This window comes from Ambystoma mexicanum, chromosome 11 (genome assembly GCF_040938575.1).
Source record: "Ambystoma mexicanum isolate Mex_15411 chromosome 11, UKY_AmexF1_1, whole genome shotgun sequence".
Lineage (NCBI taxonomy): Eukaryota > Metazoa > Chordata > Amphibia > Caudata > Ambystomatidae > Ambystoma > Ambystoma mexicanum.
In genome coordinates this window covers 316,388,423-316,414,263 of record NC_090934.1, presented here as the reverse complement: position 1 = coordinate 316,414,263, position 25,841 = coordinate 316,388,423, and positions in this window count along the sequence as shown.

The window sequence follows — 25,841 nt, the reverse complement described above, 5'->3', positions numbered from 1 at the left end:
ATGAGGTGCATTGATTTCCTAATCAGAGATCAAAGGGCACTGGAAACACCAGAATAAAATAAACAAACTAGGCCTATCACAATTCTGGTGCATGGAGAGTTGGTAGGAACAGTTGATGTGTTGCTGATAGACTAAGACGCGAGAATGCAGAACAGCTTCCATAATGATGGGTTTGAGGTGGTATTTAGATGTGATAGGTGGGGCACCCTAGAAAACACTGTGACCATTACTGTAGGAACTTCTCATTTTTCATTTATGCTGCTCAAGACACTTTTCTACTCATTTGGCTTAGCTTCACTGGCTTCCAGTTAAATAGATGGCTAACGTTAAAATTCTCTGCATTGTGTCTCACTGTTTAGTTCAGATCAAACCACTTGTTTGTCCTTGAAAATGAAAAAGTATAATGTAGAGGAGCAGGTGAAGTCATCTGTACTGCTGGCCCCCTCACCTCGGTCATACTAGGCAAACACCAGTAGAAGAGCTCTATGTGTAACACCAGGTATTGTTCCAGCAACTCATCGAGTTTATGAGAGACGTTAACCACTCAGACAGCCGTATCAAATGTATCCTCGTACTGAAGTGGTGGAAGGATGTCGACCTAAACCATTGGACATAGAATAGCTGTAAGTGCAAGTTGACACGAGTAAAGTGATGTATTAAAGGGAAGGTACAATGACGCACAGAAAAGATATACGAATACTTAAAGAATTAAAGTGTAACTGAAGTAACAAAGTAATCAAGTAAGAAAAGTTGAGGAAATCGTTTATGTTGAAAAGACAAGTGAGACGAAGGTCAACGAATGTATATATGCAGAAACACAATGTAGATGAGTTACATAGAAGCTTACTGCAGTAGAAACTATAACATGCGTAAAGTGCCCATGACGTGAAAGATGGACGTTGGATCGTTTTGAAACTACCTCAGAGACAAGCCAAGGCTGCAGAGTTGGGAGATGCTGAAGAAACAGATTCATGCAAGAAACAAAGAATATCTGTTTTGTTAAGACTAAGGATGACACAGCAAGACATAATCAAAAATACAAAGGGAGTTAACCAGGATAAGCTATAAATGAAGGGCATACTTCTCTTAAATTAGGCAGAGGTTAAAACACCTGCAAGAGCCAGGTATTGGACAATCAAGTATGCAAAAAGCATATGTAAGATGGAAAATCCAAGTCTCCAGAGGCTAAGAACAGTAACAGCACCCAGCACAATAAAATCAAATAGCTGTAAATAGAAGGTTGAAATGGACAAATTCGTGGTCTACTAACACCTAATTCAGAACTTGAAAACAAGGCCTTTTCATTAAGCCTCATACAAAGATAGTGGTGTACCCTGACTCCTTTAAATGTTCCAAAGAAGAAAACAGACAGCAAGGTCACCAATAAAGGAGAATCATTGGCTTTTGGCCTAAGTGATGAGAGATGGTAGACTAATTGACCAAAGTGAGGAGTATTCTGACGTCGTTCTCTGCACCTGGGTTTCATTTTGTTCACCTGCTGCTAGCGAACCAAATGTCCAATGTTGGGAGAGTACGCCTCCCAATCATGAGTGGCTATGAAGCAGCATGCTATACATTGTTGCAGAAGCCAATCCGCTGTTAGTATATTGCTATGATCAGTATTATACATATTTTAGTGTTAGTTCGAGGCGTGCCCACTAGATAAGTGTCAACCAATGATGTTATTAACACTTGCACATACTATAGGCATATATGTTCTCCTAACCAATCCCTCTCTTTGATAAGTTTTGTTGTTTGCCACATAGGATGATGTCATAACTGATGTACAACGAAGTATAAAGTCTTTTGTGTAACAGAAATGCTTTGAGGGTGTGTGAGCTGCGACATGTTATACTTGCCAGATTTCCCTACTTTACTTGAGCTGACAATAAAGTAGTACTTTGCCATATTCTTTGAGACTGCCTGGTGATTTGGATCTGAGGTAAGTTATTATGATAATTCCATTCTGCGCATGATTTACGCTCCAAGTGAACACGCGTTATGCTTTGCTAGTCTAGCCCTGCTGACAGTTCACAAACATCACTTAGTCCCGGGGGCGGGGGACGAGAGGTTTTCAGTGCTGGCCCACAACACATGTAAGTGTGTTTCTGCTTCAACTAAGACTCAGCCACTCAGTTTCACTGAAAACTGAGGGCTTAGCTTTTCACCTCTCAGTTCTCTGGGTAACTTCTGTATCCCTTCCTTCTCTGGGCTAGTGCTATGAAGTCACCTGGGGCGAAAGTGCACTTTCCAGAATGTACTAACATATATTCAAGATTATCTTACAGTTATGCTTTGCAACATTTGCCTGTCGCACTCGTGTTTACCTTAAGTAACCAGTGGTTATTGGTCTGTTGGAAAATATCACAGAAAATTGTGGCAAAGTGCACAATTACCACCTTCCCCATCATTGCCTCCTGTGATATGTGTCATATTTTCCTTTCAATTGTTATTGCATTTATTCAAAATACCACTATACAGTTACACCCTGATTCATGGATTATTTGTGCCAAAAAAACGGGACGCAAATCCCATTCTGCCCGCAAATCCCTGTTTAACAAATGGGGATTTGCGGGCAGAATGGCGCACAAATCCTGTTTTTTTAGGCACAAATAATCCATGAATCAGGGTGTTAGTTGGTAGAAATGCTGGCCTTGCAAATTCATGTCTACCTTTCACTTTTGGTTCTTGGTTCTTGGCTACAGTAAATATATGATGGGTGTGTGCAAATGAATGCTCCCTATTATTTCCCTACTATATCAGTTGTTTCACCCCAAAATGACAGTCTGATAGTAAATGTTTACGTTTTGCTCCCAACAGCACACACTTTTTGGATCTGTCAGATTGTGAGAAATCCATTCTCATTAAAAACCACCTTAGATGTGTAGGGTCGGAAGGATGCAATGTATATTCTAACCTCAATTTTCTGGATAACTTCATTACTTGGCTTCATAGGTTACTCCATTCTGAAAGTGTTTGTTCTCTTTGAAGGTCTTCCTCCAATTTATATTTCACTTCATGTTTTAAGGTAGTGCGTTTAATCTCTACTAAGTGCCCTGCATACATCTCAGTCACATCTGACATAATTATAAACTGTGGAATATTTGTACTATTATGGGGAGGCAGGCTTGTAGCTACTTTAACTGAGACACACGTGCCTTTCCATGTTAAAATTTGTATGTCATTTTGATACAGTATCCCAAACAGATAGGTGCCACATTAGAGACATACAATGGTACGAAAGAGATTTAGAGTGCATTACAACAAGAAAGCAAATGTGGAAATTGAAGTGAACATCAGAAGCCAGAGTAGATAGATAACACTCCCTGACTACAGAGATGGATGCTCTGTGGTCTGATGCAGATTGCAGAGTGTGGGATGCATTGACCCACTAGCTCTGCCCTGCCACATCACTGTGTGCTGGTGGCACCAGAAGCAGCAAAATGGCAGCAAAAAGCTCTATGCGTGCTAAACCTATGTAAATTGCGCAGTGAAACCAGAAAGTTGGCTCCAATCTACTTTGCCTGTGTCAGTAGTGGAACAGGAGACCACAATACTGAAATCTGTCATTGGGCTGCCCACAGAGTGAAAATGGAAACTACATGAAAGGCAGTGCTTCATTGCAAGGAAATCCAGCAGTGCTCTGAAATCCGTTTTTCCTTGGTTGCTGAAATTAAAAAACAATGGTTCCCAAACATCAGAAAAGATCCAACATCCCTGCTGGGTGTTACCCGTCACTTTATTTAACAAATCCACATAAGCACGCAATATCAGATATCTGTCAGATATGGGCACTTTACCGTGCCGTCTGCCGCCTGTATGAAAGCTGTATGAAAGCTGTATGAAAGCTGTATGAAAGCTGTCATTTAATTACACTGGAAGCTTAAACTTGTACAGTAAAATCAAATGGTTGAAATGAAGTGACTTGCTATCAAAAGCAATATAGGTTGACACTATTTAATTTCTATGTTTAAAAAGACTGAAATTAGAGATTTGTTTGCCTGTTTCAAAAATTGTAACTTTAATTTCAACAAAGAACAATATAACAATTTACTTTAAAGTAACCTGATTCAGCAAAACTTCAAAGAAGCTTCCCCCACTGAGAAACACACCACCCTTCTGCTTCCCACCAAAAGGACAGGAACTCCTATTTACGTGTTAATGAAGAGGGGAGGAGATTTTGCTCTGCTGCTCTGGGGAGAGACAAAGGACTCCCTTGATTGAAAAAATATGCAGATGCAACTGTCAACAGAAACTCCTGCCAGGGGAAAGAGGCAGGGATTGCCCTTGACCCACCAAAACTTGGGAGGCGGACAGGCAGTTCTGTGTATTCTTAAAGCACAAGAAAGTATATTTTTGAAAAGGACTGACAGAGGACTGTAGAACATTTTTAAAATGTGTAAAAAACAGTATTGTTAATATGAACATTCTTGTCATGGTTTAAAACTACTCAGAACTCTGTGCAATGTTCAGGGACATGACTACAGAATTTGTGGTTTTGTAGCAATTGTTGTGATGCCAGAAACATGAAACTTCACATGATTATGCCCAGATGTCATGCGCACATATGTGTAAAAATGTGGACAAATCTGACACTGGGTACTGGACCAAAAGTGCGAAACATTGCCAAATCTAGACCCAAGCTCTCATCGTGACGAGGCTTGTATGAATACTTGCTCCCACTATTATCTGATATAAATATGCTATTGGTATTAAGGTTGCAAAATTGTAAATATGTCTTGTATGAAAAATAGATTTCATGTGCAGAAACAGAGGGGAGGTTCTCACTGGATCGTAAAATACAGCATCATCATGACACCAGCTTTTCTTCTCAAATCAGGGGAGAGGAAAGACCCTAACCAATAGAATCCATAGGGGTGTGCCTAGTAGAAGTCAGCATACCCACCCTTTTAGAAAATACATAAATAGAGATAGCGTAGTACATAGAAACACACACATCCACCCACCATCCGATTGCTGGCGAAGCACTTTGCAAGAGAAATCCATATTCCAGACTCCAGAACTTTGAAAGAAAAGCCCATTTCCAAATCTGAACCCTTCTCAGTTTTGGCCTTTTAAAATCCTGAAACCAGATTTTACCCCAGACCTCCAAGGGGAACAACAAAAAGAACAGCCTGGCTGAGCTGTGCTGCTTTCTTGCTAAGAATTCTTGCCAGAATCCAGAGATCTGACCCAGTAGAGCAGAGCAGTGACCAGATAGCAGTGAACCAGAACCAACCCGTCAGATCCAGTCCAGAGTGCCGTGCTGAGTGCAGAACCCGAGCGCTTTGAGTCCAGTCCGGTGTGGTAGCAGAATTCCAGTCCAGAAAGTATACCTGAGCAGATCTCTGACGGTCCATTCCAAACAGTGGTAGTGAGTATCCATAGCATAGGATTGTCTCTAGCATATGTATTATCCATAAGTCATCCCTATCCAAACCCACTCTCTTATATCCATAACTGCATTGTAGAAAATCTTTGGTCTTACCTGAATCTTTCTCTTATCCCTATAGTCCTTTGGTAATAGTAGTGTTAAAATCATCTTTGAGCTAATATATTTGCTGAAGAAAGACAAGCGTCTCGGCGGGCAAAAGCCAGCCAGAGGCGTCGCTGGACTGGTTGCTGTGCTGTCGTGTCGTTTGTGGCTTCATAGTCTCCCTAGTATAAAAAACCTTGTTTGTCATTTTAAAAAGTGCAATCTTGTTTTACAAATTTTGACTCTTTCTGAAAAAAACAAACTCTACAAAAACTTTCATAACCTCCTCACCGTGTATGCTAGAAATGAGATTTAAGTGTCTACTCGAAGCTACCATCCTCAGCTTTCGGCAGAATCCAAAACCGTGTTTAGAAAAGTTTGCCACAAATTTTTCTTTTGGCTCAAATCTATCACGTGTGAAACAGCTGTACATTGCATCCGACCTCAGAATTCAGTGAAGCAGGCTTTAAAGTACCAACCCGCAAAGGGACCTCATAATAAGGCGGTAAGGGTTTACGGTCACTGGTACCCTTACCGGTGACCGCTAACCCTTACTGCCTACAGTGTAATGAGGCCCAAGAACCTCCACTGGGGAGGACCCTGCTCAGATGCATAAAAAGCAAAGAAGGGATTGCCTAAGAAGGTCCTGTTCACCAAGCAGGTAAAGCCTGGGAAGTTTGAACCTGGGAGAAAGAAGCCAGGGCATTCCGGGAGGTCCTCAGTCAAGAGGACATGGAGAACGAAGAGGAAAACAAGCGGTGCAGAAGCCGGCCAGGAGCCGACTTGTGTGTGTGACAAGCATGGTAGCATGACCTGAAGAAGTTGGACTGCATGGTTCGACATCGATGCAGAGACCATCCAGCAAAATACTCCACAGAGCCGCAGAGACCGAAGCAGAGAAGTAAAGGAAGGCGCTGGACATCTTTATCGAGATGGCATGGTTCTGACCCCACAGGTAGAGCTTGTTATCCCATTGTGACAAGCTAGAGTTAACAGGAATGGCGGGAGACCCAGGAGGGGCCATTGGCATGCGCAAAAAAACAGAGAGTATCACGAATACTGAGAGATTCATCATACTCGTTCCAGTAAATATAACAGTAGTAACAAATATACACAGTACTCAGGACTCAGGAGACAGGTCCACTGGTTTCCAATTAAGCAGAGAATCCTCTTCAAGACCTTGGCCCTTACCCACAAGTGCCTCCATCATCTCGCCCCTCCCTACCTGGCTCAGAGGATCACCAAACCCCTCTCCTCCAGGCCTGCTCGAACACCATACTCTAACCTGATCGCCGTTCCCAAAACCCACAAAACGTGTCACGGTGGTAGTAGCTTCAGCACTCAGGCTGCGTACAACTGGAACGCCCTACCCCCACACATCAGGAGCATTGACCCCCACACAGCCTTCCGGAAAGTGATCAAAACTATGCTCTTTGTTTGAATATACTGTGCTAAGCTGATTTGACCACTGCTGTGACTGGAACCATGCAGCATGTCACACCTATGTGGTAGAAACCTTTACTATGTTCAAGAACCCTCCATGGGCGGCACTCATGTAACCCATAATCAAGCCTTCTTAAGCTCATTTTAGCGCCTCAATGCTGTGGGCTGCAGTGCACTTTACAAATCAAAATAAATAAAATAAATAAATACTGAGAGACTTATCGTACTCATCTCAGTACTGGTAAAAGCAACAAAGAGTATAACGAATGCCCAGAGACTCATCATACTTGTCTCAGTAACAGTCAAAGCAGCAAAGAGCATAACAAATAGAGACTCATCATACTCGTCCCAGTAACTGTGCAAGCCACAGAACATATAATGAACACCAAGGGACTTATCATACTCGTCCCAATAAGTGTGAAAGCAGCAGATTATATATCAAAGACAGAGGGACTCCTCACACTGGTCCAAATGATTACAAAAGCAGTAAAGGTACTGCAGAAAGTGAAAAGTCTGGTAACACTTGTCTCAGGAGTTGGGAAGACCAAGCCAAAAGCAAAGAGGAACAGAAGAACCTACATGGTGGTTCTCCTAAGTGGAAGTTCTTGGAAGATAACGATGTGGTGCAAGGGATCGGGGACACTGATCTCCGTGAAATGAGAGACTGTGAAACAAGTGCAAGTGAGAAAGATATTGAGGCAAGAGAAACCCAGAGGAAGAGAGGCCAAGACCCTCTATTAGGGAAACAAAGTGCTGTAAATAGGTCGAGATAGGGGATACCTGAGACAATGTGGAAGAGTCCCCTCGAGGAATTAAAGGAACTGATTACCTACGTTACAAGATAGACTATTAAGGTTGAGAAGGCCATTGCAGGAAAATGGAGTAATTCTCCTGGAACGCCTTTTGTTTGTTTTTGTTGGTTGACACAACCTTTAGTGTTGGAATCAGCGTAGGTTAGATTTTGGACAGAAGACGGACTATTTTGATTTAGACTACCACACTGAGGACGATCACCCTCGTTAGATTTCAGATAGGTAGTAAAGACCCCTTTTGGCATTTGGCAGGGACAGATAGGCCTTTTGTTTATTATTTGAATACAATCACTGGTAGAAACGCAACCTCTTTGTTCACTTCCTACCACACTGCCCATAGCTTTATGTTTACTCTCACATATTCACGATTTGCTCTGTTTAATATGTTTGATGTATTTTAATTTCTATTTTTATGTTTAATGTATTTTAATATTTTGTTTTGTTAGTTACGTATGTTTAGCATTGTATTCTATGCACATAGCCCCTTTGCCTTTGGGTTAAGGCATTGCACTTTGTACATTTTAACAAAGTAAAACGATCACATGAAAATGGGTGCAGACCAGAAAGGTGGCTTTTGCAGCTATCAAATATTCAGAGGAGTTGGGATTCACCTGGGCCTCAGATGGCTTTAAGGTCGGGGGAGCATGTACTTGGCAAATGCTGAATAAGCAGTAGAAGCCACATGTCAAGGCCCAAATGATGAAGCCGAAGAGCTGCATCTAGTAACTGCAATCAACCGGGCATATGATGACGGGAGAATGAACTAAACATCGAAAGTGATGGACAATGGAATAGTTCTTCTGTGATTTGCAAAAGGGGAAGCAGATAATCTCGAGGAGAGAAAAGATTAGACACGAGCAGAGTCTTTGGGGACGCCCACTGAATCTAAGATGCACATTGAAACAGAGAAGAACCAGGTATTGAAGAAAAGTAGCAACCAAGGTTGGAGGGTGGAGGAGACATGCTAGTAGTCAGATCTGGTGAAATACATCCTCATCAACCGTGTCAAAGGTGGTGGTGAGGTCAAGGTAGTGCACGTGATAGACACAGTTTATGAATTGACAGGTGTAGGTGTAGATGAGTGATGCCTTGACATAGTTCTTTTTTTGGAAGCACTATTGCACGGTGCTGATAAATTTATTTGTGCTGACTTATTGAGTCAGCCGTGGAAAACAAGTCTTTCAAGGCTGCCGCAAAAATGGCAAAACACCACCAAGGCACTCACGCAGCAGTCAGAACACTGTGTGGTCATAGGTGCTATTTGGTGGTACCAGGGATGGGAGGCTGGTATGTGGGCAGCAGAGAAGAAAGAGGAGTTGGATGACCTCCGAAAAGGTGCAGAAAAGCTAAGAAATGACAGAAAAAGAATAACAATCATCAGAAGAACAAGCATTGACAAAGTCAGTATGTTTGGCTTTTGTTTAATCATTTGATAGGCATTGCCATAATGTTCAAATCTGGCCATAAGATGGCAACAGTTGGAAATACGGCACAAGTGCCTGGGCATATGATGTCAATGCCTGGCAAACAGCCACACAAGCCACATGCCCTGTTGCTTCTTTTACAACACTTCTGTGCAAGCAACAGATATAGGGACACACATACTCCTTTTAAATGAAGAGGCTGAAGGCACACATGGTCAAGACATTTTTATTATACCATGAATTCATTTACAGCAGCAATTATTAGCCATTAACCCTCCTAAATCTGCTTAGAAATAACACTGACACACTCAAAATAGCTCAAAGGTTGTTGTTCTGCTTGATAGAGCTAGCTCAAATATATCCCAGGAGAATTTGTTGTGGGTTTGGGTTTGGGGCGGGGGCAGATAGTGGGTGGGAATGGCCACAGGACTTAGCATGACCATCTGTGATAAATGGGTGGGATAAAAACCAATGCCGACAGGCTATATGTAACGTCCGCCCACCCCATCTCCCGACTACTGCAAACCAGTGCAATATATATAGCTTATAGGTACCAAACGTAAAAACACCTCAAGTGATGTATGCCAAATAATAGAGCGATGAATAGACACACAATTGCTCACAGGAAGATGAATATTAAAACGGCTAGCTGAAGATCACACAGTGTTTAGGGGAAATGAGCATCTAAAATTAAACGAAAACGTGAGTGACTCGGAGGGTGAAGTGGCATAGAAAGAGAACAGGCAATGTATGGTGAGTAAACAATACCGAACTGAGACACTGCATTCTTTCCCAAATCATGATATGGGGATAGGAGTGTGCAAATGACTTGATTTTTGTATACTTACCAATGAAAAGTGTATTGTAAGAAATATTGTTATTTGATCTAGTCGTTAATTGTTAAAGTATGGATGTAATGTTTTGATTTATTAAAACTACTTTTGTTTCTTTTTAAAAAAAACAATTAAACTGAAACACCACCCATTATCAACTTTTACTGAGCCGATATTAACCTCGGCGGTAGGCCGACCCTGTTGGTAACGGCTCACCACCCAAGTTAAAGGCCTGAGCGAAGGAGGGTCCATTAACGTGTCCAGAGGTGTACTGACAGTGTCGGCCAGCTGCTGAGGTTAATATCACCATTAGCACCCGTCTAGTTACATACACGGGTCCCAATGGTGTGTTCTTTTAAACATTTTATTTAAAAAAAGAAACAAACCTTTGTTGTGCAGCCCAGCGGCGCACAGTGCTGGTGTCAGTGAAGTCTGTTTTCCATGTTGATATCTGTGAAGTTATCAGCATGTAAAATGGACTTGGCTGACAGCAGCACAGCGCAGCTCTAGGTCACCCGACAAAAGTAAGTTTCTTTTTTTTCCTACACAGGTGCTAAATGTTAAAAGGGGAGCGGGGAAGCAAAGGGGTGCTGGCTGCCCAGACAGCTTAGAACGCAGGCTTGTACCATACAGTAGAGCCCTCATTCCGAGGCTCCTGTTTGGCCAGTTCCTCCTCCTCCCCGGGTGCTAATGGACAATACCCAAGACCAAGGGCGATCCAGACCTGCTCAATGGCATTTAAGTGCCCTTTATGGAGATCAATTGGATTGATTAGTTGTCTGTTTCTCACCTCAGATTTATTCGTTTTCTTTTTTTTTCTCTGCTACCGCCCAAACGCAACTATCACCATTGGTGAATCTTGATTGTATTTTAAATGTGTATTACAGCAATTATTTTCTCAGTCAAAGATTGAGGGTGTACATGTTTTGGTTTAATCTTCAAAACATAATAATTAAAAAGGAAATACTCATGGAAGGTTTATAAACGCCAGTCTTTATGTGCAAAATTGCTAGTACCGAACTGGCGCCCAGAGTTCTGATATACATTCAAACGGTACCCTAATTGAGCTGTTTAATAGGAAGCACAGCCTGTTATCCAACTGGAGCTGCAAAGAACAGACTGTAAGCAATTATACTGGAAATCAAAATGTTGACCTATGACACAGATGTTGCACAAAACCACCAGCAGAGTAACTCAGTAAATCTCTACAATGGCAGGTAGGAACCACAGGATTCGAGCAAAGCTGAAAGCAGAGAATTGAGACCGAAGCACTGACAGCGTACACACCACGAGTTAGTCAATTTGATCACTGCAGAATAGAAATGTTAGTTTTCTTGGAAGAGAACGCTGGGTAGCGATAGGCAACTGTGAAGAATCTAGGGTATTCGTCCCTTCTCTCCAGCCGGGAAGCCACACCCTTTGAGACTAGAGAGGTGAGCCCGCTCCGTAAGGCCCTCTCTAGGTGTTTGGGCAAGCAGGACCTAATTGGTGGTGACTCCCACTTTGGGGATGAGGACACCCGGTGTAGGCTAAGAAACCCTACAGAATCTGTACTCTCTGCCTGTATGGGAACCACACAACTTGGAGAAATGATAAATCCTTTTTATTTGACTGACACCACTTCTGAACTCTCCTCTAACTCGACCTTCTTTACTCAGAAGCCTGTTACTTCTCACTACCAAACCCATTATAAAAACACTAAGATCCACACCTGGAGGAGGCGATTCCTTGATGCTGAGCTGAGTGGCAGGGAAGGAGACAAGCTGACCGGACACTGCCGCTGGAGCCTGGAACAGCGACTGCCTGAGGAAGGACCACGCAGAGAAACACAGCCGCATCCAGGGATGCCGGGGAGGAATGTCACAATGGAGCGCAAGGCTCCTGTAGTGTAGTCACTCTGCTGAAAATGTTGGGGGGTGGGGCATGACATTTAAATGAAAGAGGCCCCTGCCAAATGAGTGAGACAAAATGGTGTGCCACAAAAGTTGGGGGGGCAAACACCCTTGTCCCCTCAAGTACGCCAATGGACTCCTGTGGGGGGTGGCTGTTTTTCTTCCTCAACCCCCCACACAGGCATACAATAACAACCTGTGGAGAGGATGAGGTGGAAGGGCAGAGGATACCCAAAGAGGGCCTCCTCAAGGCTGCACGAAAAGAAAGAAAAGGGTAAGTAACATATATGGATAACAGTCCAGTACCCCAACCCCTGGTTCCACTCTTACCTGCTAGTGTAAGAGGTGATAAAAAAATGGGAAAATTCCATGGGCCACCTGAGGTGTCACCTGCGGAACGGGATCGTAGCAAAGAAGTCCTCTAGTCCCCGTACCAAGAAGGAAAGAGCGAGAGAATGCCTTGCAGAAGTAAGGCTGAGAAGCTCGCCACAACCAGAGGAAAGCAAACAGCTAGCAGAGACGAACACTGGCAAAACAGGCATCACTGACCCTCCCTGGCAAAAGCCCCGTGAGAAAGCAGTACCCAGGCTGGCGAGGAAGAAGGGAAGGGGGGCGGTGGATTGCTGTGAGAGGGGAATGCAAACCCTTTCCTGGCTAAGGAGCCCAAATACAGTTTATGTCTGAACTGGAGAGTCCCGAATGATGTGAATCGAGTTAAGAGTGAAGAAAGTACAGAAAAACAGCCTGTAAAGTCTAAAGGGGAGAAAGGGACGTAGTATCTGGGAGTAAGCAATGAAAGCCGCACAGAGACTAGAGAGCCGGTGCAGCATTTACAACAGAAACAAGGGGTCCCTGAAGGACACACAAACTAAGGATACTGAGTTTCAAGAAGGCCTCATCACGAGTTGGGTGCTAACCCTGGCGGTATTACTGCCAGGGCTATTAGCCCTACCGCCAAATCATTAGCACCGGATCACGGGTTTGGCAGAACGGTAAGTCCCCATTCCCCATTGAGCCCATTCCCCATTGTGCCCAATGGGGAATGGTCAGCACTATTACCGCTGGCTCTATTACCGCTGGCGGTAATAGCACCGAAAATCTGCAAAATCACAGCAGATTTGCCCCCAGCTCAGAGCTGGGGGTAAATCCGCCAAGACCGTGGTTTGGCGGACCCTTAAATTTGGTGGTAATAATGTTACCGCCGCATTTAATGGTTACCGCCAAACTCGTGATGAGGCAGTAAGAATGTTAAGTTGTCAAGTGGAAAGTTCATGCTGCCACCGACTGGGGAATACTGAGGGAGCGTTGTTGGAGGAGAATTAGTGCAATAACTGACTGGATAAAAGTAATGAAAACTGTGGTAAATGGAAGTATCAAAGACTGGGTGACTTTGTCGGTTTTTCTTGATACAAGGAACTGAGAAATTTTGGGATTTTCTTTGTAAGAACCATTGCAGTAACCCTGGTGAAGAACCATGTCCTTGGTGGAATATTTCATTTGAAGGTTGTCTGGCACAAAGGGGGTCAGTTGACAGGTGTTGATAAACCCACAAGGTGAAAGCCCATCTTGGTTTTTGTTTGTTTCTTTTCATCTAGTATTAGGGCCAGATACGGCCAGGTTAGGATGGAGGACTGTGTGTGTTTTGGTTATTTGGACATTCTGACGAGCTGCTTAGTTTTCGTTTTTAGAAAGGGAATCCCATTTGATCAATAGGGTCAGAGAGGCGTTTTCTTTTCGTTTTAGTTGAACCATGTCCTCTGTCTGAGTCTTACTTCAGGTTTGCAACTCTACACAAAGTAAGGTAAAAATACCACTAAACTAAGCAGCATGAGCAATAAAATAAAACATTAAAAACAATGACCTTGGCCAAACAAAGATGGATGCTCACTCTGTAGAGAGTACACCCCTTGTCTCTAGATGTTGTGGCAAGGAGTTCATGAGTGCATTGAAGACTCACCAGTTTCCATTGCTCTAAACAAAGAATCACCCATTTCCATTTTCTTTTAAAAACAAACTCTGAAACCAGCCAAATAAAAGCCTCTAGGACTTTGATACTTCTCAGTGCCAGGTGGTACATTCAATTCTTACATAAATAAATACACACATTGGAAATCCCCATGAGAAGGACTGCATGCATGATCCTGAAAGGCGGCAACAGACATGGCCGCTTTGAACTTAATGCCTCCCCTCTCTGTGAAGCATGACTGCCCGTGAACGCATTGTCATTTCTCTGCAGAACATGAGTCTTCTGAACTCTGCATTTCCATACGCAAATCATGCCTGCTCTGCACTGGTTGCCTTTTCTCTAAGAAACGCGCATGCTCAGAACTCAGTGTCTCTACTTTCTGGAAATATAAGTGCTCTGATCCCAGTGCCTCTCCTCTCTGTGAAAGACGACTGCTCAGTGCTCGACTGCTCGGTGCCTCTCCTCTCTGTGAAAGATGACTGCTCAGTGCCTCTCCTCTCTGTGAAATGAAACCTGCTGGATGGACTCGGTGTTTCTCCTCACTCGAGTTAGAAAAATACATTGAAAGGGGCATCATTTTCCATGAAAGGCACTCCCTCAGCATGAACAAAACATCGCACATATTTCTATTCCAGCAGTAAAGACCACTCTAAATATTCTGTCCGCAAGGATTACAGTAACCACACCGCACTGCTCTCTTGAGGGTGGAGGTGGGCGTTCATATTTAAGCACAAACTCGTTAAGAAACTTAGTGTATGTTGGCCCCATAGCAGGATCGGCTAAAATAGGCCTCTGGTAACCACAGCAAGGACTCAAATTAGTATGGGGGTATTTTTCATGGGGAGCTGTTCTTGGTTAGGTTACGAAAACAATAACTCCTTTTGTTGTCATTAACGTGTAATTTTGTGTGGTTTACTACAGGTGGTAAGTGCGGAAACACTCATTTGAATATTCATTGTGGGATTTCTTCATTAGCTCTTCGCTGATTTACGCAGCTGAGTCCAAAATAAGCCATATTTGGGTTCTGCCTCAAACCTAATTCTGGAAAAGTGCCAAGGCCCGCCATTTGTCTGAGCTAACCAGCAGGGACGTCATTTGGGGGTTGCCTGGGGTCGCAACTGCGACCCCTGCGATTTCCCTTGCTACCCCTGTGGTCTCCCTTGCCCTAAAAAAATGTTTTCCTTTTTTTTAATGGAAGCTCCTGGGTTGTGGCCAGCACTATGTGGCTCTTTGCTTATGGAGGAGGAGCTGGCATTCTTGTTCTTGTTAAAAAAAAACAGGGGGTTCCACTAGTGTAACACTTAGAGCAGTGACCCCAAATAAGAAAATGTCTCTTTCTGGAATTCTATAAAACAATTGCTTGAGTCATTAAAGCTTTATTTCAGGCACACTTCAGGGGGTGAGTCACTGATTTAGTCTGTTCTTAAACACCTCAAATTTAAAAAGCAGACAAAAACTTCCAAAAATAATTTAGAGTAGAATATGCATCCATTTCGAACTATTTATTTTGCTTTTCGCAAGTTGCAGTTATAGCATATTTTTTTCTACCGTAGTCTCTGTTACATTCATCACAAGGCATTGCATCTCGGTGTCCTCGGTCCCTTGACAAACTCCTTGTGCCTAAAATCTTGTGTACAGTATAGGAATTTTTAACCATAGCACATTAAGTAGCTCTTGATTTCATTGTGCCACAATTAATGTTTTTTTTTAATGTGTCTATCTTTCTCATCTTCCTGGCATGCTGTTCAGGATGCTTGTTTGTATGTATGACGCAATGAGTGCCCAGAGTACGGGATGTCGTGTGAGTGCGCTGCTTTCCCTGCACTACTCTAAATTCTCTAATATACAGTTATGAACCCTCCCAATGGTATGTATGTTGCCAACCTCTGAAGCATGAAAAGTAGATCCATGCGGTCATGACATGTGGCCAACGTTGTACCAGACCTGCAGATGAACTGGCCTGCTGTTAAATCGATGTTACCAGTTTAATGTGATCCACTACAGAGTGTAATTTACTTTCTGACTTTGAGAACGTTCAGACATGTAATTGCTCATTTTACTATAGCCGGTAAGATAGCTATAGCCAGTAAGATAGCTCGTTGGGTTGAGCGCGCGCTGCTGCAATGTGTGTGATCTGCAGGTCTCAGGTTCAAATCCCGGCAAGGCAAACTCAGCCTTTCATCCTTCTGAGGTTGATAAATGAGTGCTACTAGCACAGGTTGGGCGATATTGTATGTATATTTGTTCTATGTATAGCGCTTAAGAGTAAGAGCTATATAATAACACATCATTATCATTTGGCTTTGAATGTCTGCTTGCAATCACAGTCATTTGGTAATATACGCCTCAATATTAACAATACATATGGTGATCCATTCTTGTATGAAATGTTTATCACATTAGTAATATCGTAACCATATTTTTCATAGTGTACTTAGGACTAGTGCTATGTTTGTTTGTTTGTTTATTTATTTGTTGTGTGCGGCGGACCCAGAAGTATCATGGCACGGGTAAAAAGAGAACTTACAGCTTAGTTACAGAACTTAGGAGCAGTGGTAAAGACAGGTTACCTCAAGGTTACAGGATGAGGGTAAGCAGCATAGAACAAGTAAAGCAGCAAATAGGTGTGGACAACATGTCGTAAATGTACAAATATTTCCATATTTAACAAAACTAAATCAAAAATACATTGCATGTAGGCAGGAGGGCTAAGCGGTAGGGGAGTGTGGGTTACATATCTTTCTCTATGAGCCATTTAATTGTGCTCTTTCTGAATTTGATAAACGTTTGTTCAGATCTGAGTGTGTGTGGCAGGGAGTTCCACAATTGTGCTGCCCTAACTGGGAAACTGGACCCTCCAATGGTGGACAGTTTGAATCTTGGCACTTGAAGACAGTTGGGGTTGGCTATTCTTGGGGGTCTGATGAAGTTTTTTTTGATGAATCGTTCTGTTAGGTAGCTATGGGCTTTGTTATTTAGGCATTTTTGGATGAGGGAAGCCGATTTAAGGTTCATTTTTTCTTGGGTGGAGAGCCATTTATGTTTCCTTCTTATTTCTAAGATGTGTGCTCTTCTAGGGATGCTTAGGGCAGCCCTGAGAGCATTATTTTGTAGCACTTGAATTCTGTTAATAGTTTGTTTGTTTGCCCCTATGTAGAGAGCATTAAAATAATCAGGTTTTGATAGGATGAGGGCTCTGGAAAGGATTAAGCAACTGTCAACTGACAGGAATTGTTTCCCTGCTCTTATTAGTTTACAAGTATAGGCCGTAGATGAAGCCAATGAATTTACCTGTTTGGTCAGTGATAGGGTTGAGTCGAGGTAAAATCCTAGAGTTTTTACTTTTCTGGCGACCAATAATGAATGCTGAGTAATTAAAGTTAAGTTTTGAGATGCGAGCTGCGGTGCCCAGGATGATGAGCTCTGCTTTGTTATCGTTCAGACACAGGCCATGGTTAGCCATCTATGCCTGAACAATGCTATAGACTCTATTCACCAAAGTCAGATCTTCTTCGTAATCCCCCGTGAGTGGTAGGAGAATCTGGGTATCGTTTGCGTAGTTGGTATAGGTGATACGGAGATTGTCAAGCTCGTCAAAGAGTGGCTTGGTGAAGATGTTATAGAGTGTTGGCGAGATGCATGATCCCTGGGACACCCCACAAGTAATGGGTATCGGGTCTGCTGCGGTCGATGGTGAGAAGACCCTCATAGTCCTGTCACTAAGGAAAGACTGTATCCAAACTATAGGTTCCTTTGAGAAGTGGGCCGCTGTGTCCAAGTGGTTCCACAGGACTTTATGGTCGACCAAGTCAAAGGCAGCTGAAAAGTCTAGTAGAAGGATAAGTCTAATTTTCCCTCATCTCTTAGTGAGTCTATTTGGGGCTTTAAATTGATAAGGGCTGTTTCAGTGCCTTGTTGTGGTCGGATACCAGATTGGCGGGCGCCTAAGAGTAGGTTCATCTTAAGGAAGTTCTGAATTTGGGTGTATGCTACCTTATCTAGGATTTTTAGTAGAAACGGCACCGTGGTGATGGGCCTTTAGTTGGTGGGTATGTTCGGGTCCAGTGTTTGTTTTTTCAGAAGAGGAAGTACCCAGGATTCCTTTAGATTGCGTGGGATGGTGCCAGTTCTGAAGGAGGCGTTGATGAGTTTTGTGATGAAGGGGGCTAGATCTCTAGCAGCGTCCTTGATCAGTTGTACTGGGCATTGGTCACCTTTACAATTGGATGGTTTAAGCGCAAGAATCGTTTTCTCTACCTCAATAACTGAGACCTTAGAGAAGTTAAATTGGGTATGTTCTATGGGTTTGGATTTCTCTGTTAAGTATGGGGGAGCTTGAGTTTGAGCTGATAGTAAGGCTTTCTTTAGAGCTATTTTGTTTTGGAGCTTGGCCACTTTGTTAGTGAGTGCCAACTGGATGTCAGTACACCAGGTTTTATCTTTAATAGAGTCATCCTGTACTACAATTGGGGTTCCCAATTCTTTTAGAATAGAGAAGAGCTCCTTCATGCTAGAGTTGGCTTGTGTAATCCTGTTGTTATACATTTCTTGTTTGGCTGTGATGATGTCCTTTTTGTATTGCGTTGAGATACTTATTAGCTTAGTTTTATTTTCTATAGTAGGTTGTAGATTTCAGGCCATTTCACATTTTCTTTTCTGCAGTCTTAGGTTTTTTAGGTGAGGTGTAAACCAAGAGTTGAGGTGCTTTTTAGGTTTGCTATCCCTAAATTTTAGCGGGGCAATACTATCAAGAGCAGTAGTCATGGCATTATTGTATTCTTCCACAAGTAGACCTGGGTCTGTATGGTCTGGTAGGGAGTTGAGATTAGGGAGGATGTGGGTTAAGATATTGTCAGCTGTGATGTTTTTCTTGTTTCTAGTTACGGTCGGTATGGCGGGAGGAGGAATAGGTGCAGGAGGTCTTTTAGTATTGAGAGTGAAGGCAATTAGGTGATGGTCAGTCCATATTTGGGGGGAGATGGAAGTGATGGAGAGGTTGCAATTGTGGCTGGCAATCCAGTCGAGAATTCTCCCTTTGGTGTGAGTGGAGGCATTCACTTTCTGAATGAAGCCCAATTCTGTCAGGATGTTAGCTACAGAGGTAGACTGGTGATCGTTGGTATCATCATACCCTAGGTTAAAACCTCCTAGCACTATGGTTTGTGAGGAGTTTTTACCTTCTCAGAGATAATAGTAGTGATGTCTTCATTAAAGGTGCTACTCGGGCCCGGGGGTCTATAAAGAAGATGGATATTTAGCATTTGGGAGTTGGCGGTGGGTAGTTTGATGGATAGTGACTCACAAGATTTTAGGTTAGGTGTTGAGGTAATTCTCATACAGAGATTGGTTTTAGCGATAATCGCTAATCCTCCACCTCGTGAATCTAGTCTGCCAGCTCTAAGGATGGTGTAATTATCTGGGACTGCTAGCGTTAATTCTGGGCCTGCTGCCACATGGAGGTAGGATTCTGTGATGGTGATGAAGTCAAGGTCATTTTTCAAAATGGTCTCTGCTATGTCTGTAGCATGGGCGACTAAAGATCTAGCATTAATTAATGCGCATTTGAGGTCGGTTTCTGGCTATGGCATTAGTTGTGGGTTGGGAATGGCATGTAGGTTGGCGGTGGTCTTGTTTCTTTTGGAGCAAGGCTTGGGGCTAGGAAGTGGGGTGAATTCCATTTCCATAGGGTGATGTGCTTTAGGTCGAAGGTGATCTATATTAACATTATATTTCTTAAGGGGTTCGAATATTTTGGGTAATCGTACATGGAGTCTGAAATTTCTCTGTGCTATGTTGCATGGGGATTTGAGAATGGGTTGCATAGAATAGGCTCCTACATTCTCTAGGGGCAGTATAGAGGACATAGTGATATAAACAGTGGTAATAAGTAGGACTGTCAGGTGATGATTGTGGCTGGATAGACTCGGGTTGGCAGATGGAAGTACATAGTGTTATGGCAAGTTGAGCAAGGAGCGAGCTATGCAGGTCGGTCTACAGCATACTGCTGAGTGCAACAAGTGGACAGCCTGGGGATATAAGTGCGACAATCAGAATAGGCAGCATAAGGTTAAATAAAACAATCAGATAGTGGGCAATATAAGGCTAATTGCGACAATCAGATAGTGGGCCGCATAAGGCTAATTGCGACAATCAGATAGTGGGCAGCATAAGGCTAAATGCAACAATCAGATAGTGGGCAGCATAAGGCTAATTGCAAGAATCAGATAGTAGGCAACATGAGGCTAATTCCAACAATCAGATAGTGGGCAGCATACGCTAAAGGCAACAATCCGATAGTGGGCAGCATAGGCTAAATGCAGCAATCAGGTAGCAGCAAAAGGCTAATTGCAACAATCAGATAGTGGGCAGCATAAGGCTAATTGCAATGATCAGATAGTGGGCAGCAAAAGGCTAAATGCAACACACAGACAGTGGGCAGCATAAGGCTAATTGCAACAATCAGATAGTAGGCAACATGAGGCTAAATGCAACAATCAGATAGTGGGCAGCATAGGCTAAATGCAACAGTTAGATAGTAGGTATCATAAGGCTGAGTGCAACAGTCAGATGGGAGCCACCTGGGGATGTTTTATAAGTAGTTAGAAGGGGGGTACAATTAACACAATGAGCAGTTAGAATAGATTACATGAGCGGAGGATCAGCTAGCACAAACAGAATGCATAGTCACAACACTGTGAGGCTAGATACGATAATAGGTGAGCGGGTAGTGGGCAATAACAATAGATTGAGTTACAGGCTGCTACAGTACTTACATCAGGTAGGTGCCTTAATAGAAGCATGTCCATAGAGCAAGGTTCGAGTGCTGCCTTGCGTTGGCAAGGGGCAAACAGGGGTGTTGGCCTTGATATGGCCTTTGGATGGCCGGCTCTTCCGCCTGCCAGCGGATATTGGGCAGTAAAACAGAAATTTGGAACCTGCTGCGGTGCGCGTTGCTTAGAAACGTCGAGGATGCCAAGCCTCGTTTTCAGGCCACATCGCGCCTGACAATTTGAATTTACAGACCTGCTTTGCGGTACTGGTAGGAATGGATGTGCTGTTAGGGCACACGCACACGGATCCTGATGAGCCAGGTGGGTGGAGGCACACGGGCCCATGGTGGTCTGCTGGTCCTGGTAGGTGGCAGGCACATCGGCCCACAGCGGTCTGCTGTTCCTCGTAGGTGGGGGCACACAGGCCCATGCCGGTCTGCTGTTCCTGGTGGGTGGGATGGAGGGGGGCTCCAGCCATCCTGCTCCAAAGAGAGGAACGAAGATCCTGTGATGCCACTTCCTGTTTTGGCAAGGGGTGAAAGGTTGGGTTTTATCGCTTTCTGTGACATCACTTCGGGTTGGGGAAAATGACATAATTTCCTGTGATGTCATCAGAGGTAAAGGTTCATGTGATGTATCTTATGCTACCTCTGGCATTCTGTTGAAATGATATCACTGCACGGTTTTTTGGTTCTGGATTTTGGGAGTATTTCACAACACGATAAACCTATATATTTTAGATTAAGTATGTAAAAACGTACAACGAAATGGTGCATTTAAAAAGAAAAACGTTGGCCTAGAGACTTCAATAAAACTCAATACCAAAGACAATTTAGTACCCTTATTCATTAAATGATATGATATGGCATTTATAACGCGCCTATACACAAGTGTTTTAAGGCGCGACGAGGCAAGGGAGGGGGAACATAGGGAAGACAGAGACAACGATCCTACTAGGCGAGGTGACATTGAGATTGCACAAGTGCAAGGGGAGCGGGGAAGGGGAAAGTGTGAGGGGAATGGGGAGGGGGCAGTGCGGTACATAGGATAACAAAAATAAATAAAAATCAATAAATACAATAAATAAGAAGTGCAGCTAAGTGGTGGCAAGTGCGGGGGTAAGTGCAGACATCAAGTGTCAGCAGATGCTGGTAGGGGGCTGTAGGGAAACAGAGAACAGCCCTCGAGAGACAGGGGTCTCCAGGGGGGCAGTGAAGGTGTGCAAATGGCGGGGAGGGACATGGGCCTGAGAACAGAGGGTAGCCAGGTGACCAGTGCAATTTCAGTTTCAGCCAGGAGTTCAGCAGGGGAGAGGAGACGAGAAAGCAGACTCAAAGAGGAAGGTCTTGAGGTGTTCCAGAACCAGAGATGGTTCTCAAGTTTCACGGAAGCAGGGAGGCTGTTCCAGAGAGAGGCCCCAGCCGAAGAAAGAGATCTACCACCAACTTGTTGCTTGGATAAGCGACTGACCCTGAGGGAGTTGGAGGTGGATGAGCAGAGTGCTCGAGAAGGAAGATATTTAGGAAGAGAGAGTTGAAGGTATTGAGGCCCCAGGCACCAGAGGCCTTGTGGACAATGCATAGGGTTTTGAACGTAATCCTTGCAGCCACTGGGAGCCAATGCAGAGATTTCAGTCCTGGATAGATATGATCCCTGGGCTTGAGGCCAAGGAAAAGTCTTGCAGTCCTGTTCTGGATGAGTTGCAGAGGGCGGAGTGTAGATGCAGGCAGATTTAGAAAGATGCTGTTGCAGTAGTCCAGCCTCGAGAGAACCAGAGCTTTGTAGACATTGAGCTTCTGGGGGAAGGAGAGGAAAGGAAGAATACCTGTCACACCGCTCCCCGCACGAGCTACGACTCGTCCTACAAAGACACGCCCCTCCACGTCCACAGCCTCTTCTCAACCAGCACCCAAACACACACATCCCGACAAGGGTACCTTATCACCTTATCAGGTGTCACGCTATGGGGCACGGCGTGGCATACTCGGCAGGGCTGGAGTTTATCGCCCTTCATGTTTGTGGCAAGCGAACTGGAGGCTTCATCACAGAAACGCACGGAGGACTGCGCGACCCAGCGCGGCTCGGAACACGTGACTCGTTGCCTAGCAATTTTCAATGCTTGGGTATACGTGTCACGTGATAGTGGTCACGTGTTTCCTTTCCATGGATAAAAGGAGTCCGGTTACGGAAAGCGTTGCTTCACAGCTGTTCTCTCTGGATCACGTGTTGCTTACGCTTCGTTTCAAGACTCCTTACTTCATCTGACCTCGGCTTTGTTCTACGGATCGCTCAGTGCCTAACTCCTGTCTGCTTTGGAACTTTGGACTATTGGTTGACGAACTATTTTTGCCCAACGGATTGCTTGTGTCTTGCCCCTTTACTACCTTGGAATTTGGATCCTCTGATGCCGACCTACGCTCTGCCCTACGGACTGCCTTGTGTTTAGCCCCTCGGACTGCTCTGGTACTCTCTACGTTTCATGTGTTACAACAGGACTCCGGTCCTGTCTTAGGTGGTTACCTGCCCATCTCTGCTGCCACGCCTGCTCGGACCCGCTGCTCCTTTCTGAACAACTGGCTAACGCCTACTTTCGATTCTCTGAGACAACGCTCCAGTACTCACAGGTATTTAGTGCCCTGGTTGTTTTCACTAAGATTACTACATACTGTACAGTTACATAACCTTATACCTTCCTTTGCAGCGCTCCAGGGGTTCTTCCGGTTGTTCCTGAGTCCTGGCTCTACGGACTACCTTCTTTGGCCCTAAGCATCACTCTGGCGGTATTATTGTGATTGTCAGTCTGATACTTGGGAACAGAGGGATAGCCCATTCTCTGCATGACCAACAGCTGCGTAACAATACCTCTGAGGAGGTGCAGCTGGTAGGATGGCTTCTTAGAGACGTCAGAGATGTGAGGAGAGAAGGAGAGTGTGGAGTTAAAGATGACCCCAAGGAGTTTAGCCTCACAGGTGGGAGCAGGAAGAGGGCCAAGAGACGCCGGCCAGAGGGTGACAGGAACGGAGGGAGCAGGTGTGCCGATGAGGAGAATCTCAGTCTTACTGACATTAAGGCAGAGATCATTGGTGGCACACCACTCCTGGAGAGATGAGCGAACGAGAAGAGGTGACTGAAGGGAGCCTGAAAATGAGCAGAGCGTCATCCGCATAGCACTGAAATAACACAAGCCTGTACTGATAGGGTAAACATATAATTGAGAAAGTTCCCTAAAATAATGTTTTCCTTTGTATAGCTATGGAATGCTTGTAAGCCTTCTTCTTTTGGGTTTCTGTGCACAAGAGGGGAGCCGGGAGCCACCATACAAGTGGGCCTACTAAGCAAGCATCCAGAAAATTGGGCAAATACTGCACTTACAAGCATTTCTTTTATAACTGCATTGGCTAACACCTATAGAATAGAGACACTTATATTTTATAATGGTGCACAGTAGCTAGAAACAGTAATATGCTGAGGAAAATACCTAATTGATGTACCCTTCAGAAGAATATGTTTTACAAGGAGCAACGTGGGATGGAGTCAGAAGTCTAAGCAGCTCAACAGGAATGGCAAGGCACTGCCAGGAGTGTTGATACTTGGCGCCTGTTTCAAAATGAGTCCCACAGCTGAGCACCTGGCGGCCCTGGCCCAAATTAAGCAATGTCACACTGGCGGAGCCGGATTGCGTAGGGGGCGGCTGCCCCCTTCTGCCCCATGCAACCCCCAGCCTCATACTGGCACCGCATTATCTGCCCACTCCCGGCACCAAGAGCTGCCTCCGCTACTGACTGGGCATTGCACGCGCCTGTTTTATAGTAATGTCAAAATATGATATAACAAGTGAGGCTATGGGCTGGGCCATGGGTTCTAAATGCTCAATGGCTGCCTAGATGATACTGTACTAGAAGTAGCCACTCTCAAAATCAACATTAAGGCAGATTTTGGAGACTATAGGACTCCACTTTTTTATGAGAACAAAGCAGGAAAGTGGGGATCCGAGTGGCAAAGCACAGGTCTGCCATTGCTAAAGGTTCCTATCAAAACAAGTTTGAATGGACGGAAGTAAATCCTTCAAAAATATAACACTCCTCCTTTAAAATTATCAAACCTCTGCATTCCTGCTGAGGGCCACCCTACATGGTACTAATTTTTTATTTTACAATTACTTTGCCAATGGGCATGGGCAGGATCACTCACAGCATGGACAGGGGCGTCAACTCAGCAGAATGCAAAATATATTGGAATGCTGGGAAATGTATGCCACAGAAAAGAATGCAAAAAAAGTGCCACTTTAAAAACAAAATATGTAAGCTGCAGCCTGCGCACAACATCTGAAAAAGAGGCGTTGGCAATGCCAACAATTTTGTATAGGCATGGGAAAAGCACTTGCAGGCATTACTGTGGCGGTATTAACTGCCCATTGATGGTAGCAGCTGCAAAATGGTGTGAGTGCCTGGGCATCTAATAGCAATGGCTGGCAAATGGCTATTGCTTATACACAAGCCAAAACTGTTGGCTTTTCTAATGCTTGTTTTTAACAGGTCTTCAGTGAAGGACACACACACAGTGCTTACACATTGAGTGGCTGAAGGCATACCTGGCTAAGACATTTTTATGACACCAGTAGCGCGTTTACAGCTCCAACTAAGTCATTAACTCTCACTAGACTGCTTTGAAAAAACACGGGCAGGCACTTTGTGTGAAAAGTTTGATGGTAAGGCTTGATTAAAGCGAGCTCAAAGAGTTCCCATGAGGAACTGTTTTGGGCAGGGGGGGCAGGAACTGGATGGGAATAGCCATAGGGATGTCCATAGCCACGGGCAGTCAATAGGTGGGTTAATAACCAAACAACACCTTAAAGATTTGTATCCCTCCTCATGTGCCATTTATCCCCAGCAGTGTTGTAATGCAATAGTTTTGATTTATAGGTGGCGCTGCTTAATAATATCCCAAACTAATTACACGTGCAAGGGAATATGCAATGTTTATAGTCCATAAGGATATATCCCCAAAGTACTGATACAAATAAGTCCTTCCAGTTACCAGATACTATCCAGTAACAAAAAACGAGTTTAGGCCTGGCATTTTGTATATTTTCCTTTACAGAATCAGCTTTGTAGAAAGAAGCATAGACAGATATTAAAGGTCCCCTGCGCACCGTTGTTAGTTTGGATTGAATTATTGACTGCAGCCTGGCACAAGGTTAGTCAGAGAACCAAACTCCAGGGTTC